We start from the raw sequence: 13569 nt of genomic DNA, 5'->3' as shown, positions 1-13569 counted from the left end.
AGTTAAAGTGCTGAATTTTGTGCTTAGAGTACGTTTTAGGCACATCCTGTCACTGTAACTTATTCCTAGAGACGCAGTTCTACAACCCTTATATCTCTACACTCAGTATTAGTGTAGTAAACTATCTCGGGCTCATACAGGCCTTAGAGGCAGTGTCTGCCTGATGCTGGCTTTATCAGCATGTTTTGACAGGTTATCCGTTCATAGTGCTACTGTGCTTTTGTGCATCATGTTTGTCACCAAGGTTCAGCATGTAAATAATGTAGTGATAGTAAATAAAGTATGATGCAGGTATGTGCATGTATCAGTAATCAAGTAGCAGTTTATCCACAATTTCAGGTAGGCACAGTAATTAAGCAGTAATTAATTGTTAATTAAGTCGTACGGATACCTGGTTTAGTGAGGGTTGTCACATATATGTTGTTCAATAAGACAATCACAGATGATACATGTCGTTTAATAACACAAATGATATATGTAAAATGGCGTTCTTATACAATCAAACAATATTATACAAACGATACATGTATTGGTGCTTAGTAACAAACTATCAAAGTATATTACATGATATATGGAGTTTTACAAACAAACATCATACAAAGTAACCATCTATACCATGTTTGTTGTTTGATGTCTGTCGTGAAGAACATGCAAAAACCAACTAAACTATGTAGATATGATAAGTCGGATATCGAACCAGAGGAGTATTGTGAAAGTGTTGAAATGTCAAGTGTTGATTAACTATTGCATAAAAGTAAATCTTGATTGTGGATTTGTGAGTTTGCTAAAATAAACGAATTAAATTGAAGTTTTAATCAATAAGAAGAACTATGGTTCCTCCAGAATTCAGATTTTCAGTTAGATTCGATTATGTGTTTTATCATAACACTTACATAGACATAAGTGTGTAGCCTAATCAATTGATTGTGACATCCAACGACTAAGTACTCCGATCAACACGTGATGGGAGGTTATCAAATGAACATTAATTATAATTACCAACCCTAATCCTGCCTCAATTATATCCCGATTACTAGAACTCTCGGGAATTGAATGATTAAAGATTAACGATTAAATAAAATGTAATTGTTTACAATCAACCAATCAAATCATATGTGAAAAGCATTGAATGCTTAGATCACCGAGTTAATAAATGTCAAAAACACAAAAAGGCTTGGAAATGAGCCGCTCATCTCGCACGAATGATCTTCAAAGGCTTGGAAAGATGTTAGTTGCATGATTGATTCGGCCGTTAATGAAGGAATGATGATGATAAAGATGATTCAAGAGCCAAAATTATGATTATGCTGCCTCCAAAAATCGTCTAGGATGAAGTATTTTTAAAAAAAACTAGGGTTTCTGTAACACCTCGGAAATTTGCGTCCTATAATGTTTTGACACGTGTCCTAAGCTTGGACGTGTTAAAGAATACTATAGAGGGACTAAAGTTGACAAACATAGAAAGTATGTGAATTCAAGGTTTCAAAATGTCAACAAGGGATAAATATACTCTACAGTAACCCTACATAATGCTCGTACCTTCAAACGGATGAATCATGGATCATACGGAACGAAATGTGGAAGAATGTGGGGAATTACAAACTACAGGGGCCAAATGTGTCAACATGTTTAAGTTATACCTCTGAGTGACCCTTTGGCATACCCGAGGCTTTGTAATGGTAAATTATACTCACTGGAATTCGCGATATAAATTTCATCACGTTCCGTTACAATATGAGGAAGTTATGATCGAATTCGTTTAAGAAGGGCTAAAAGCGTCAACAGTGAAAGTTAGGACTTTTCGGGTAGTTGTAAACTAACCGAGGGCTTAATAAGTTGGGTAAAAGTCCCGAGGCCCTTATACGTAAATAAGAAGGGCCCAAAATGCAAAGTTACCCCTCCGTAAATCCAAGGGCCAACTGTAATAATTGAAAAAGATTTGAAAATCTTGCAGCAGGTCTCAGGCGGGCCGCGTAAAAGTTGCAAAGGGCATTACGCGGGCCGCGCTGACAGAGAAAGATATGGGCTCTGACAGGAGGATTCAGGCGGGCCGCGTAAAATTTGAAGGATCATTTACGCGGGCCGCGTCAATGGCCCAGATACAGAAAAAGCGGACAAAAGCACTGTTTGCTGTTTTAACCGACTTAGGAGCCATTATGAGGAGCATGGGCGCCCCCTAAACGACCCTTAGCACTCAGGGACACATGCTGGTGATCTAGGAACTCTTGTAGACCTTGTTGTCATGATCTAATTCATCCAAGAATGCTATAAAAGGGCACTAAGTTGCATCAAGTTCTTCACACCTTCAATCTGCACTTGTGAAGACTTCTGGAGCTCCAAAGCAGAACCAAGCCATCCCTAGTCGTGCATAGGACTTTGGTAAGCACCCTTAACCTTTCTTAGTTAAGTTTTTGCTTAGTTATAGCTTAGAAGTCAAACCGTCGTAATTAACGGTTGACTTAACGATTAGTCACTAATGGTCCAGTGATTAGTCGAATCAAAGGTAGTTATGTGTTGGTAATTATGTGGGCATTAAACCCTTAAAAGGGCACCCTCTGATTCCCAATCTAACTAGTCCAAATGTCGGGTCAAAGTTGCTTAGAAAAAGTCAACAGAATGCTAATTTCCGATTTAATGCATAATTAACAATGTAGATGACATATAACCTATTTTATCATTCATATAACTTGATAATAAGTATTATAACTGGTCTAAGTTTGTTTGATCCGACCATTTACTGTTTTGACCCGGTTCGGAACCGAAAGTCGCAAAACTTTGACTTTTGCTTTGACTTCAGTTCTGACCCCATTTGGTATGTTTTAGATATGCCTTAGGACTCCCCTAGGACCAGGTTACATGGTGGGTTAACCTCTGTGGCTGGTCCGTTGTTTGTCCGAGTCGTTTGCACATTTTCGTTATATGCTTAAATGTGACCATAATGCCCTTTTTACTTTAAAACGAGAATTTTGGGTATGCGAAAGAACAATAACCTTAGTTACTGATTTCTAAACATGTCCCTAAAATGTCATGTCAATCCGAGGTCTAGAATAGGAGTTATGCTAAATAGCACAATTAAGGAAAACTTTAATGATTAATCGGCGCAATTAGCATAAAGCCTATCTAAACCCAAATTTCGACACCAAACCTTTTACACCCTGATGTAATATAATATTTTGAGATTTTTAAAGATTTTTAATTATTTTTAACCTGCTCATAACCTGCGGTTATGGCTTTGATTCGGTAAATACCGGATATACCCTTTTCGGACTTAAGAAGAGTTTTACATGGTGTTTTGACACGAATCCAGTTGCTACTGATTTTAAATAATAAATAAAGTATTTTTGAACTTTATAACCTAGTCAGGAAACTCAGATTTCCTGTATAACCCGGAAATCTCTTTTATAACCTTTAAAGTAACCAAAATACCCCTACGGGGCGTATATTGGGATTAAACTCGTTATGGGCATAATGGAAGATATCCCACTGATATCACAACCTCTTTTAAAGCATATTGACTTAGGAAACCTGTGTAAGACTCTTGCGGTTACCCGTTACGCTATTTACGCGTTCGGTCCGGTTTATGTAACTAGTTTACATAAATTAGCCGAAACGGGTCAAACCTTGTCGTTTTTTATCTCAAAATCCAGAATGTGTCTAGTTTACCCATAATATACGAGTCTCCGAACTTGTTGGGTCTAAATCACATTCCATTCCCTGTTTTCGCCATTCATGCGATTAAACCGTAATTATCCTTCGAAACTAACCGGTCTAAGCTTAGGCTAAATTAAAGACCCGTTAGGATTCTAATAGGTTATTATAAACCTTCGTTCCAGAATAGGAGACCAGTAAAAGATACTTGCATTGCTTTTTGTGGTTAATACTTGCTCAGGTAAATACTTTAACTTATTTTCCCTTATACGGGCTTGGGGTACGGTATATAAAATACCGCTTGGTCGGGCAATTGACCCTAACTCATTAGTAGTTAGGTATTATCAATGTGACCGTTTAAAAATTTGGTTTTGTCGTTTTACGCCTTTGGGAGTTTAATGACCATTTCCCGGATATCCTTGCCATCATTTTACGAAATGGCCACGACCTTGACACGAGGGTGTAGGCGTACACCCGACTATGTGTCCATACTTAGAAAGGTATAACCGTTGGTTTTCCCGCCGCGGTTTTATACTATGTGGTGTGTTAATTAACCTTAAACCTGGCACGAACCGGGCGACTGAACGCATAACGAACACGTAATTCTTTTACAAGATTAAATTTGATTAATTATCCCAAGTTATAAAAGTTTGTGCCTCGTGCGTTCAAATCAATTTTATTAAACTTTTTAAAAGTGTCGGTTGAATGTATTTACCAGTGTAAACTGACGTATTTTCCCCAAAAAGATTAAATGCAGGTTCTACACGAAATAGGCTGGCCGCTCCTTAGCATCCTTAGAGTCTCGCAAGCTTGGATGCCACTATCTGTTGAACACTATTTCCTATTTTATTTTTGATCCCCTGTGGATTATTTCGACTACTTGTGATACTTGGATATTACATTTTGTTGGTTGAAATATATCTATCTTTATGCTTCCGCTGTGCATTTATATATTGTGTGGTTTGACTATATTGTTGCCAACTACGTCACGGTAATCCCTCGCCGGGCCCACCGGTGAAACGTGTGGAAATCGGGGTGTGACAGGTTGGTATCAGAGCCAACATTGAGTGAATTAAACACTATCCTTATGTGTTTAATCTCAATGACACAATTGCACATACTTGAGTCTAGACAAGAACATAGGACAAATTCGAATTGTTGTTCTGGTTTGTCTTTTATTGTTTATTGTTGATTAAAAAAATTTGTTAAGCAGGAAATATGCCACCAGCAATTAGAAGAGTAGGAAGAGGCAAAGGGCCGATCACAACCCACAATGATCACGAGGCAGGACCTTCACACATGCGAGCTCCTTCCAGCACAAGGAGTGAAGAACCTCAGAGGCGTAGGAGGAACCTCTTTGAACCCGCAAGGCGATCTACCTCACACAGTTCGACACCTTCATACCGTCATTCATTTGGGCCGAACTCGGAAAATGAGCCCAGTAACCCTCAACCTTCGTTCATACCTCTCCAGCGTTCTGTTTCGCACCGTTCATATGGCGACCCCACTCCTTTCTTTCAAGGTCGGTTCAACCCGGCAGACTATGTCCAAGAACCAATAGGTTTTAACCCTCTAGGGCCAGAGGACCATTTCTCTGAAGACAACGCGATGGATATGGACGAGGATACGGATCCCATCGAACCTGCAAGAGGTACCCCCAACCATCCGGTCGAGATCTCTGATGGATCGTCCTTCCATGGGACACCCTATCAGGGCCCAGACAGTTTTTAGGCAAGGTTCAATCAGTGCGAGTGGTACTTTACACCCTCTCACCATTCATCGCCTCATGAGCAACAGCAACAGCAGGATCCTTCCGAGGATTCACGTTTCGTGGCAGTTAGGCCACCGCCTCCGCCGCCGCCAGTTCAACAAGCACCTCCGGATCCGCCAAGGCGTAAAAGATCAGGCGCGCGGATGTCCGCACGAAGAGGGGAATTTCATTTCAGCACCCCTCGACACTCCAGTGGCAGTCATTTTCCGCCACTGCCTGAAGACCCAAAAATGGGTGGACCTTCGGGTCACCCTACAGAGGTGAATTCTGCAACAGTTGCACCACTTCCGCCACCATTCGGCTATGATAATCCGATACCTGCGTACGCCAGTTGCACAACGTACAACCTGTTTGAGCAGCCGGCTCAAACTCACTACAACTATACGGGTGGCGACCCATACATAGAAGCGGCAGTAAACTACCACGCCCTTCATCCTGAAGTACCTTATGAAACCCCTTGGGGAATGGGATACTCAACTCATGGGTACCCAATACCCGCTAGAACTCCGGCTCAGCACTTGTCGCAGCAGCCGCGTTTTTCCCCACCAGAGTAGGCAGAAATCATCCACCGTTTGAACAGGGTGGAAAGGGATTTTGAAGAAGAACGGAAGAACAATCGTGGATTTCTCAAAGGTTTGGCAAACCTGTTAAAAGGGAAGAAGAAGCGAGATCATTAGATGTATTATTGTAATTCCATTTTTAATCAAGTCCCTGCGTGGACATTTGTTTGTGTATTTAGTCCCTGCGAGGACACCTATTTTTATAATTGGTCCCTGCGTGGACTTGTTCGCTGTTTAACCCCTGCGTGGGTAATTTTGTTTATTAAAAGTCCCGTTTAGGGCAGTGTGTAATCCTTTTTATATTAATGGAATGTTAAGTTTATAAATTTCATCTTTGTCATTTTATGCATAATTATATGAAATAAATAAATCAAAAACGATTCCTTTTAATTAATCTGCCTACCAATTATTAAATAAAGAATCTTAATGGTGAAACCTAGTCTGGTGTCATTATAAGACCCTGCCAAGATGGTAAGACCTGATTAAAAGATTCAGATTCCGGTTAACCTCTGTAAACATGTTAACACTCCTGGCAGATGTGATCCGTTAAAAATCACACGTGTCATTTTACACAAGGATCCTTCTAAGGATTCCAAAACCTAAATTAATGATTTAAAAATCATGGGTTTAAATCATCAATTAGATGATCACTTATCAAACATCCGTTAGTGATGTAGTGCCTACGGGCTATACTCATTGTCATGTAAGACAATAGACAGATGTAGTCTATGACTCCCTGTCAGAAAGGTAAAGAACTATGTTCAAACCTACATGCCTCGATTCTCCGAAATCCTAGCTTATAATATAAAATGTCCCTGTGACTAGGCTTCTGTGCCACTAACAATATTATTTGTAATTAGGATAAGTTATATTAAAATCCTAAATTAATGTGAGTAACAAATTAACCAGATATGGTCTATGTTTACCATGGTTGATGAATTACCCAATAAGAGTAATTCCATAATAAACTCCCGAATAAGACTTCTGTTATTACCTTTTGTAGCAGATCAAGATTTCAATAGTTGACTCAGACGAAAATAACAGTCATCCAAAAGATAATGAGAATGATAACGCCCAAGTTAATATAACGGGTGCTGAATTAAAAGCGTTAGTAGACAACGTTGTTAAAGAGGCCTTAGAGCGGCAATATGAAGAGTATAGTGAGTCTCGGAGTAGGACCCGATCTGCACCACACTCTAAACCAAGAACCCATTCTGAAGGTCATAGCAAACCACCCTCTGTCCAGCCTAAACCTAAGAAAGACGACGATCGACACTTGTCACGGCCCTCGGCCCTGTTTTGACCCGGTCCAGAGCCGCGAGGCAGGAAAACCCGTGGTATTAATTTAAACGACAGCGGGAGTCTTTTTAAGCAGGATCTTTTAATATTAAAACTGCCCGTTTTCATAACTTAGGGATAAATCCCATAATTTACAATCAGGTGATTTCACTGGGAAATCTTTGTTTCTCAAAACATGTTTCTTTATTTATTTACATTGAGCCACTTTTCTAAGCTTGTAGTGCTCCATGGCACTTTTTCTTTGCTCACAACAGATCACCTGAAACATGTTTGAAAAAGGTTTTGTCAGCGGGGAAATACTGAGTGAATCATTCAGTTTACTAAAATGACTCATCTGTTATAATTTACAGTATTAAGAGAGATTACAATGTTTCTGATATCAACCCAACTACCCACAGTATTTGTCACTCGACTCATTTCGGTGACTGTGGTCATATCCCCCATTGGCTGCCCCAATGGTGACGAATATCACTAATTAGGTTCGCCCACCTAAAGTGATAACAACAGTAGTAATGTGCACAATACTGTCACACCCCGATCTCCACGTGTCACCGGTGGGCCCGGTGTGGGGTACAGTGACGTGGTTGGCATCGTCATAGACAAACAACACAATATAATAATGCACAGCGGAAGCAGAAATCGATTCATTTCAACTTTAATTAAAATGTGATAATAAACATCATAAGTAGTTGAAACGGATCCACAGGCGGATCAAATAAAATAAGATAAATTGTTCAACAGTTTATTTGTCGTCCGAGCTTGCGAGACTATAGTAGACGCTCTTAGGAAAACAGCCAGCCTAGTTCGTATAGTACCTGCACTTAACCTTTTGGGAAAATACGTCAGTTTACACTGGTAAATACAAATCAACTGACTCATTTTGAAAATGATTGAAAATTTATTTAAATGCACAAGGCATAAATATTTTTATTAACTTGGGATACTTATGCAATATAAACTCGTGAACGAATTACATGTTACTCGTACATTTGGTGGCCCGGGATCTGCTGTCCGGGCTAAAGATTAAATGACACACCACATTAAAGAGTTATACACGTCGGGTGTACGCCTACACCCCGTGCTCTGGTTGTGGCCATCTCGTAAGATAATGCCAAGGATATCCGGGACACGGTCAATAACCCCCCCAAACCCTTAAAGTAAAACAAGACTGTTTAAACGAGTCGCACAAACTATTCAAGACTGGACACCCAAGGGTGCAGGATTTGTGCGCTCGATCAAGCGGCATTTTAAATACCGTACCCCAAGCCTGTATAGGGAAAATAAGTCAAAATGTATTTACCTGAGCAAGTATGAATCACAATTTGTAAGTGTAGGTAGCTTTTACTGGGCCTCCTAATATGGAACAAAGGTTTATAATAACCTATTAGATTCCTAACGGTTCTTTTATTTAAGCCTAAGCTTTGACCGGTTAGTTTTAAGGACGATACGGTACAAGCGCACGATTAAGCGAAAGACCGGATAGAATGTGATTTAGACCCGACAAGTTTGAATACTTGTATAATATGGGTATACTAAATACATTCTGGATTTTGAGATAAAAATGATAATGTTTGACCCGTTTCGGTCAATTTACGCAAACTAGTTACGTAAACCGAACCGAACGCTAAAAAGGGCGCTACGGGTAGCCAAAAGAGTCAAATGTAAGTTCCCTGAGATAATGTGCTTTAAATATGATATAATATCAGTAAGTTACGTTCTATTATGCCCCGGATAATTTTAAACTCAATTTATGCCTTAGAAGGGCATTTTGGTCATTTAAAAGATTATAAAAGAGTCAATCTGGAAATCTGAGTTACGGGTCTGAATTATATAGTAAATATACTTCATTTGATATATTATAATAGTAGAGTATGACCCGTATACAAAACTTATAATTTAAAATCAAACTATGCACCGTAGGGGTATTTTAGTAATTTCACAAGGGCTAAAACTGCCAAAACTGGAAATCTGAGTTAAAATATTTATACTTACTGTTATTATATGAAAATATACTAAATACATCAGTAGGTATGAGTCTTATATGTTTAAAATGAGTATAACGCTTACTATGCGTTAAAAATGCTAAAAATGCGATCTAGAGCCGTCTCCGGGTTTTCAAAAGAAAGCTGAGATTTTTATATTTCCAAAATGCTCAAATTAATTTATTTGACAAATAAAATCAGTAGAAAAAGGTTTCGGGTCAAAAGGATGTATAAAACTCATTTTATGGCTTAAACGGTCAAAACCGGCATTAACCGAATCGACTAAACGATCTATGATACGATCAGCCAAAAATTAAATAAAAATCATCAAAAATCCCAAAATATTATATAACATCAGTGGGTACAAAGTTTTATATCAAAACGTGGCCTGAAATAGGTTATACGCTAAATGCGCCGTTTATGTAACTTTAAGATATAGTTTTACGATATCGGCCATAACTCAAAATCTGGACCACCAACTGGTCTCAAATTTTCGGTGCAAGTTTATAAATTAGTAATAAGGATTTCTACTCTTTCACTTTTCCAAAAATCACGTTTTATATCAAAAAGGGCAAAATAGTCAACTTTAAGCATAAATCGGAAACATGCAAATGAATCGGCTAAGTATAGACTCGAGATATAAAAATTCTAGTAAGGTTAACCAAAATAAAAGTGGTTCAAAATGTGCTCTAATACAGATCTCAAACATGCATGCACGGATCCGAATCGATAGTCTACGAAAAAGTCGTTTTACAAGACTTTCGGTTCCGATTCGTATTTATACTAAAGATTGTCGAGTTGATTATGATAAAACACATTCTTATATTCATTATAAGTTATTTATGATGATCAAACTGATTGCATGTCATCTACATTACCATTTAAGCTATATTTCGCAAAAACGATTTCTGTTGACTTTTTAAGAACATCTTTGACTCGACAATTAACATGCAATAAGTGGGAATCAGAGAATACCCTTTTGAGGGTTTGTTTCCCACATAAATACCAACATATCAGTGGTTTCAATTTGAGAAATGACAGAGCTAAACTCGTTTAATCGAAAAGTCAAACTATATGAACAACGGTTTGACTTTTAACTAATAATCAAAGCAAGAACGAATTATAGAATGATATGAAGGCTTACAAAGGTCCTAATGAAGCTTAGTTAACACTAGGAGGCTGCCTTGTCGTTCAGAAATGCTCCAGAAGTTGCCTTGAGGGTTCTTGCAAGTTGAGAGAGTTTTTGTTACTAACACAAGTGTTCAAGAATGAAGGAATAATCTGTTTTATGGTGAATTCAGAGGTTGTAGAGAGCTCACAGTAGTCCTAGGCATGCAAGGCCTTCAATTGGTGCAAAAGGGAGGTGATAGCAGCTGTTTCCCACTCAAATTCGGACCCAAAACACATCAGTTCGCGACTTACTGTTACTGGGCTTGGGTCGCGGCCCGCATTAGGCAGCCCAGGCGGGCCGCCTGGCTTCTGTTGCTGTCAAACTTTGCCAAACATTGGCACTTTTGGTCCCTGTCTTCGCAATTGATGTTTCGGCTATTTATCATGACTCGTAAACCCCCAAACTTGGTTTCTAAGAACCTTGGGACATTTACCAACATGGTAATGTCCTCGGATAACTTTGCGCTCAACCGAAAAGCCATGAAATTCGACGTTGACGCTTTTAACCCCTCAAGTACGGTTTTGGCCATAACTTTCTCATACGTTAACGAAACTTCACGAAATTTTTACCACATATTCTAGTGAGTATATTTTTGCATTACAAAGCTTCGGGTCTGCCAAAAGTTCACTCAGAGGTATAAATTCAACATGTTGACACTTTTGGCCCCTATAGTTTGCAATTCCTCACTTTTGTGCATTTTCCGCTTCGTATGATCCATGATCCATCCGTTTAAGGTTATAAACATTATGTAGGGTCATCATAGAGTCTATTTATCCATTGTTGACACTTTGGACCCTTATGTTCCATAGTTTTCACTGTTTGTCAACTTTAGTCCCTCTAAAGTATATTTTCACATACCGGAACCTTATGACACGTGTCAAGACATTATTGGACGAAATTTTTCGAGGTGTTACAAATACCCCACATACCGGCTGTAATTTGGTGATTACATAAACTTAATCACTGTAATTATAACTCTGAAAATAATTTGGAGTATTGTAAAACAGTTGATAAAAAGAGAATGACTCACTTTGCAGATTTAACGAGCAGAGTATAAGCCTACTGATTAGCCTTGATTAACCTAATTTAAATAACAATGCACACACAAATGGGTTAGTAACTAATACAACAGTTACGATAATTCACGAGATTAAACCCTCACAACGATTTACAAGTGCAATACTTAACAATTCAGCGGATTCACAATGAATGACAAAGTATAGTCCGAGTTCGAATAGCACTCAAACATTCAAGTCGAAATCATGATGAATAATAAAGCATAAACTCAATTTGAGCGGCACTTAAACAATTGTTGGATAGTTTCAATCAGTCGGACGTTGTATCATAATAGCGATCGAGTTATTACCCTGTTTGTTGCAGCAGCGTTCCGTGATTTGTGTGTGTTGATAGTAATTTATGTATAACTTAACGTATATTTGGAATTTGATCGTCGAATAAATGCCAGAATTCAAGTCCCAACCCCCTCTATATATACTGGAAATTGGAACCGCCCGCGTATCGCGAAGGGTTCCATGGTCCCTGTCGCGGGTCGCGGCGGGTAACAATTCTAGGGTAGGGTAGGTTCATGTCCAGGTAGCTTGGATGAGTCAACGTACAACGAAATTTCGAATTAGACAGCGGGTTTTGATGATAATTATCAATCAGGGTTTACCCCCCCTGAGTTTTAGGGGCCCTGATCCTGATTCCGATTGTTATGAAAATTTTAGGGTTTAGGCAGAATTACTTGGGTTTCTTAATTAGGGTTTCCTTAATGGACAATTAACATAATAAGTATTGATTTTAGTGAGAGTTGTTACATCCTCCCCACCTTAATAAAAATCTCGTCCTCGAGATTTACTGGAATAGATGGGGATATTTCCGCTTCATTTCTGATTCCAGCTCCCAAGTGTATTCTGGTCCTCTCTTTGAATTCCATTTAACCTTGACCAGCACTAGTCGTTTGTGCTTGAGAAATTTGACTTTTCTATCTTCTATCTGTAGTGGTTTTTCTACGAATTTCAGCTTTTCATTTACCTCTACATCTTGAAGAGGTACTACAAGGGATTCGTCTGATAAAATTTGTTGAGATTGGATACATGAAACACATCATGTACTCCAGCTAGTTCTTCTGGTAGTTGTAAACGATAAGCAACTGGTCCTATTCATTGGAATACTGGAAATGGTTCTACGTACCTTGGACTCAGTTTTCCTTTCTTACCAAATCGTACTACTCCTTTCCAAGGAGAAACTTTCAAGAGTACTTTGTCTCCTACTTGAAATTCTAACGGCTTGTGGCGATTGTCTGCATAACTTTTCTGACGATCTCGAGCCGTTTTTAGTCTTTCCTTGATTTGAGTTATTTTGTCTGTGGTCTCTTGTACAATTTCTGGACCTAATAATTGACTTTCTCCTATTTCTGCCCAACAAACTGGAGTTCTGCACTTGTGTCCATACAGTGCTTCGAATGGAGCAGCTTCGATGCTTGAATGATAACTATTGTTATAGGAGAATTCAATTAAGGGTAAGTGGTTATCCCAATTACCACCAAAATCAATTACACATGCTCGAAGCATGTCTTCCAAGGTTTGTATCGTCCTTTCACTTTGTCCGTCTGTTTGAGGATGATATGCAGTACTTAAGTTGAGTCGGGTTCCCATTACTTCCTGGAAACTAGTCCAGAAATGGGAAGTGAAACGACTATCCCTATCTGATACAATGGAGAGTGGGACTCCATGTAAAGATACTACTTCATCTACGTACAACTTGGCTAATCTTTCCATGCTAAAGGTTTCCTTCATTGGTAGAAAATGAGCTGATTTGGTTAATCGATCCACAATTACCCAAATCGCATCATTACCTTTTCTGGTTTTGGGTAACTTAGTAACAAAATCCATTGTTATGAGTTCCCATTTCCATACAGGCATTTCTAACTGTTGTAGTAGTCCTGAAGGTTTCTGGTGTTCGGCCTTAACTTGTGAACAAGTAAGACATTTTGATACGTAACTAGCTATATCTCTTTTCATTCCTATCCACCAGAAATTGTTTCTTAAATCTTGGTACATCTTATTGTTTCCTGGATGTACAGTATACCGAGATTTATGAGCTTCTTCTAAAATCTTATTTCTTAATTCTCCCTGC

This window comes from Helianthus annuus, chromosome 4 (assembly GCF_002127325.2).
Source record: "Helianthus annuus cultivar XRQ/B chromosome 4, HanXRQr2.0-SUNRISE, whole genome shotgun sequence".
In the NCBI taxonomy this organism is placed as follows: domain Eukaryota; kingdom Viridiplantae; phylum Streptophyta; class Magnoliopsida; order Asterales; family Asteraceae; genus Helianthus; species Helianthus annuus.
Note: the sequence above shows the minus strand (reverse complement) of the source record.